Source organism: Canis lupus, chromosome 37 (assembly GCF_011100685.1).
Source record: "Canis lupus familiaris isolate Mischka breed German Shepherd chromosome 37, alternate assembly UU_Cfam_GSD_1.0, whole genome shotgun sequence".
Lineage (NCBI taxonomy): Eukaryota > Metazoa > Chordata > Mammalia > Carnivora > Canidae > Canis > Canis lupus.
The window spans coordinates 12067975-12074095 of record NC_049258.1 but is presented as its reverse complement, the minus strand read 5'-3'; the positions used below and the strand labels follow the sequence as shown (position 1 = coordinate 12074095).

At 38.5% G+C, this 6121-nt stretch overlaps 1 protein-coding gene across 45 annotated transcripts in view; it reads right to left on the bottom strand.

Moving 5' to 3' along the window:
• ABI2 (abl interactor 2) overlaps nt 1-6121 on the bottom strand; it is a 119663-nt gene that overhangs the window by 65474 nt on the left and 48068 nt on the right. The gene's annotated exons all lie outside the window — the stretch shown is intronic.

The following is a 6121-nucleotide window of genomic DNA, read 5'->3' as shown; positions in this document are numbered from 1 at the left end:
CTAAACCGCTGCGCCACCGGGGCTGCCCTGTAAGACAGTTTAGTAACTATTTTCATTAATAGAAGAGGCAAAGGGGCACCTAGGTGACTCAGTGGTTGAGCATCTGCCTTTGGCTCAGGTCATGATCCTAGAGTCCTGGGATCAAGTCCCACATCAGGCTCCACACAGGGAGCCTGCTTCTCCCTCTGCCTATGTCTCTGCCTCTCTCTATACGTCTTTCATGAATGAATAAATGAAATCTTAAAAAAAGGAGGGAGGGGGGCATCCCTGGGTGGCTGAGCAGTTTAGCATCTGCCTTTGGCCCAGGGCATGATCCTGGAGTCCTGGGATTGAGTCCCACATTAGGCTCCCAACATGGAGCCTGCTTCTCCCTCTGCCTGTGTCTCTGCCTCTCTCTCTCTGTCTCTCATGAATAAATAAATAAAATCTTTTTTAAAAAGTGTTAAAAAAAAAAAAAAAGTAGGCTTTAAAAAAACAAAAAGGCAAAAAATCGGGACACCTGGGTGGCTCTGCAGTTGAGCATCTGCCTTTGGCCCAGGGCGTGATCCTAGAGTCCTGGGATCGAGTCCTGCATCGGGCTTCCTGCATGGAGCCTGCTTCTCCCTCTGCCGCTCTCTGTGTCCTTCGTGAATAAATAAATAAAAATCTAAAAAAAAAAAAAAAAAAAAAAAAGGCAAAAAAATCATGGGGCACCTGGGTGGCTCAGTCAGTTGAGCATTCAATTCTTGGTTCCAGCTCAGCTCATGATTTCATAGGTCATAAGACTGAGTCCAGAGTCAGGTTCTGCACTCAGCAGAGAGTCTGTTTGAAAGACACACTCTGTCTCTCTCTCTTTCTTTTTTTTTAAGATTTTATTTATTCATGAGAGACACAGAGAGAGAGAGAGAGGGGCACAGACACAGGCAGAAGCAGGCTCCATGCAGGTAGCCTGACACGGAACTCAATCCCGGGTCTCCAGGATCACACCCTGGGCCAAAGGCAGCACTAAACTGCTGAGCGACCCAGGCTGCCCTGATTCTCTCTCTCTGCCCCCCCTCCCCACTCCCACTCAGGCTCTTGTGCTTTCTCTCTCAAATAAATAAATATATCTTTAAATAGAAGAGGCAAAAATCTGGTTCCCGTAAACTGTGTGAAACAAAAATAACAAAAAATGACATATAGAAACAAATGCTGAGGACAAATGATACAAAGAAGGAGAGCTGTGGGGCCACTGCTACAAAAAAAGAAAAAAGTTTACTGTAACACATCTACCATATATGTAAGACATTGAGCTCACAGTTGAGGAATTTTAAAACATCTTAACTGCTCTCTCAAGGATCTATTATGAGAGAAGATTCACATAAATTATTAAAGTGAGTTAAACAAGGTAAATAAAAACAAAGTACAGTGAAATAAGGAAAATATGATAGATAGTATGAGGAAAATGGCAGGTTGAAAACAATGTCAATTATGTCAAGTGCATAGATAGATTTATAATGAAGAAAAAAACTGAATTAACATACACAGCTGATTCAGAAAAGTAAAATTCCCACAGATTACTTGTATTATACGTATCTTTTTAATTACGTAAATAATTTTATGACAAGTCTTAAGTGAAAGAAACTCTACTCCCTATTAATCTTCAAATAACAATGTCAGGAAATTTTACATCATTATTACTTTGCATTAAAAACCAAAACAAGTTCACATGGGATCCCTGGTTGGCGCAGCGGTTTGGCGCCTGCCATTGGCCCAGGTCGCGATCCTGGAGACCTGGGATCGAATCCCACGTTGGGCTCCCGGTGCATGGAGCCTGCTTCTCCCTCTGCCTGTGTCTCTGCCTCTCTCTCTCTCTCTGTGACTATCATAAATAAATTAATTAATTAATTTAAAAAAAAAAAAACAGGTTCACAATGGGGAGGGACAGGAGTAATTTTTTCATAGGATAAACACCCTATATATAAACAACTCTTTATATAAACAACCATATATATTTTTTCTTCTTAATTTGTAAAAAGCTCATTCTGTCTTGGTTTCTAAGTTATGAGATTATAATACTGGAATCAGAACTTACTCAGAAACCAATAATTTTTATTTAAGCATTAACGTTAGCCCCAGTTATTTCTAATGGGCATCTTTTGAGAGAGCCATCCTCACCACCTCCTCTATAAGATTCTCCACCGCTCAATTTGAATGTTAAGAATATACATTTTCAAATATAAAGCCATCCCTCCAGTCCTTCAATATAGCAATTCTGGAACCACTTCAGCATATGATCAACTAACAATAATCTGATACACCTATGTCTGACACAATGAGCCTTTATCAGGCCATAATTTATCCTAAAAACATACCTCTCGTCCAAGGGTCTCAATTCTAGTCTGAGTTTATATAAGTTCCATTACACTGGGATTCCTAGGTGGCTTCAGCAGTTAAGTGTCTGCCTTCGGCTCTGGGCGTGATCCTGGGGTCCCAGGATCAAGTCCCACATCGGGCTCCCTGAATGGAGCCTCCCTCTGCCTATGTCTCTACCTCTCTCTCTCTCTCTGTATGTCTCTCATGAATAAATAAATATAAAATCTAAAACAAACAAAAAACACAAAAAACCTCTACTACATTTATAGCTCTAATTCTATTTTAGAAAAATAATCAAATACGAAAAAGGCACAGACAAGGCTGTTCACTGACACAGCAAATGACAAAAGAGAAAAAACATGAGACTGATTACACAATGCATTTCTATAGTACATTCATGTAGTAATGAAAACAGTGCTGCTATGTACTGAGATGGAAATACAGCTACAAAATCACTAACTGCAAAAGAGCTGGTTACAAAGCAACAACACTAATCATCCTAATCCTATAGGTGCCTATTATGTGTAAGTAAATATGAGCACAAGAAAAAAAAAAACAAAAATAAGTGCCAAAATGTTAACATAAGCTTTCTCTGAATACTGGGAATACAATTTATTTGGGTCTTTTAACAAAACTTTTAAATATGGTCCAGTTTTTTGTTTTTGCCTTTTTTTTTTTTTTTTTTTTTTAACTTCAGGGAAGTATTACTTGCCTTGTCAGGAAAAAAATAAAGCTATTACTTTTTTTTTACCTGCAACACATGAATTAATACAAAAGAACAAAAAAATAAAATTAAGTGTTTTGTCCTAGTCAATTCTAAGGAATATTTGTAAGGCATAAAAGTTCCAAAACAATTTATTAAAATATTTCTGAAATGTATTTTACATTTGCATGCTTATTGAAACAGTTATTTGGGGCTCAAAAGTTTTTTATTTATTTCTAAGTTCAAAATGAACTTAGAAAAGGTTGAGGTTGCTGCACATCTACACTATGGATAAGTTGATCCAAGAACATTATGGTTTTATAAGAATCTAGTATAACAAGAGCCGATATTCTTTTTTTTTTTATTTAAGATTTTATTTATTTATTCATGAGAGACATAGAGAGAGAGAGAAGAGGCAGAGACACAGGCAGAGGGAGAAGCAGGCTCCATGCAGGGACCCCGATGCGGGACTCGATCCCGGATCACGACCTAGGCCGAAAGCAGATGCTCAACCGCTGAGCCACCCAGGCGTTTAAGATTTTTGTGCTCACTTCAGCGGCAAGTTTGAGATTTTTTTCCCCCATAAATGTTCAATAAAGACTGGAATAAATGTAAACAGACATTATTTCAGTAAAACTGATACTAAAATTTCTACTTTGTCTTTAACCTAGAAGACATGAGAGACACAGAGAGAGTGAGACAGGCAGAGACACAGGCAGAGGGAGAGGCAGGCTCCATGCAGGGAGCCAGCCTGATGTGGGACTGGATCCCCAGTCTCCAGATCAGGCCCTGGGCTGAAGGCAGCGCTAAACTGCTGAGCCACCTGGGCTGCCCTCAACCGAGCTATTTAATACTCCAACTTAAATAAGATTAAGTTACTGAAAGAAAAAAATCATTTAGATAAGAGAAAAAAATATCATAGATTTGAAAAAAACACGATGTATGCTCTGGTAAATACAAGTAGTCCTATGAAGACAGATTTTTAAGATTTTAATTATTTATTCATGAAAGACACAGAGACAGAGGTGAAGACATAGGCAGAAGGAGAAGCAGGTTCCCCTTGGGGAGCCTGATGTGGGACTCGATCCCAAGATCACGACCAGAGCTAAAGTCAGATGCTCAACCACTGAGCCACCCAGGTGCCCTGAAGACAGCTTCTTATACAGAATAGTAACCTCCTTGGCAGGTCCATATTATGCAGTTATTAATCTTCCAACCTTGCTATCTCTTGACTTTCCTTCATGATACCAATTACTTTCTACATGGAGATGTTCCTGTTCTGTCTTCAAACTACTTGTCTTCTTGCTATACTTTCACTCTTTAGAATGAAACTTCATTCCTTCCTCAGGTATCAATTCCAAGCACAGAATTTTAGTATCTATGTATAGCTTACCTCACATCTCTCCCAAACCCTTATTTTTGTTTACACAGTATCTCATCTGTATATTAAAAGCTCAATGTACCCACAACTCATTACCTTCCCCAAAACCACTTCCTCCTAATTCTGTTCATATCATCATTACTCTATCCTCTAAGATACTTTCCAACTCTCTGTATCCTGTACCTTATCAATTGCCAATATACTTAAATTCTAACCATGTCTGCACTCTTTCAGTTCCACTGCCTACATTCTACTTCAGGTCCTCATTATATCTTACTAGTACTACTTATACTAGCTTCCAGGTCAGTTGGTAGTATCTTACAATCTGAAGATTGTCCTGAAGATTAATCTTTGTAAATCGGTCCTGAAACCCCCCACCACTTTCTGCTACCTACTGCTATATATAAACTCCTCTACTTACCACTTACAGCCTCCCTTAATATGGTCTAGAATTTATCTCCCATTCAACCCTACTAGGACCCTTTAGATTATAGCCTAATGAGATTCATGGTTCTGAAAACACAGGTCATTATTTCTTACCTCTGTACCTTTGACTATTACTTCATTTGTAACACATCAACTTTACCAACAACCTACCTCTGCCTCTTCAAGGTAATCATTCCTGATTATGATATTCATTATTTTTAATTGAGAATTCCTACAGCATTTTGTCAGATTTACAGCACATATCTTATATGTGCATGTTTCATTGACCCAAACCACCACACACCCCCTAGTGGCAAGCCCTTGATGGTAAGCACTATGTCTTATGTATCTTCATATCACATTATACACAGAAGTTACATATTATTTATTGAACTGTATCTACCTTAAGGTTCCAGAAAATAATGGTTACTTCTTCACCAGTGAGAGTGAGGATGGGGTAGAAGAAGTGATATAAGGATAACGTTTGGCACAATCCAGGCTATTCATGGTTATCGTATACCCCTAAGAAAAAAATTTAAACTTAACTTTTCAATTCGGTCTTCTGGGATTGATACTTGGAAATAAAAAGAATAAGAGCTTTACACCCTCTAGAGCTGCTCCAAACTGTAGTATCATTATCATCAGGTTCCTACTATTACTTTTTCTTTCTATTTCTACTAAATAGAATCACAGATTTGTCAGATATATGTGTATAGATAATGGGGAGGGGGCAGGAACAGAATTATAGTATTCTGGGAGTATGAGTGGGAATATGCAGGAGAGAATTCTCCTCCACAGGTAACACCCTTGAGATCTACTGTCTGTTTCTTTCTTTTCCCAAGCACTAAATCTCTTGCCTAGTCTAGTCCAGTGCATTACACTATCTGGAAAATATATAATTATTTTTGTTGTGACTATAAATATAACCAGTTAGATAAAGTGTCCGTACTTAGTTCCCATTAAAAGTTAGCCCATCTAAAGTATTAAACAATATGGGGATCCCTGGGTGGCTCAGTGGTTTAGCGCCTGCCTTTGGCCCAGGGCGTGATCCTGGAGTCCCGGGATCAAGTCCCACGTCAGGCTCCCGGCATGGAGCTTGCTTCTCCCTCTTCCCGTGTCTCTGCCTCTCTCTCTCTCTCTCTCTCTCTCATAAATAAATAAATAAATAAATAAATAAATAAATAAATAAATCTTTAAAAAATAATAAAGTATTAAACAATTCCTTCTAGACCCTCCATGATTAAGTTTATTTCAATAAACTCTTATCCATTGAACAC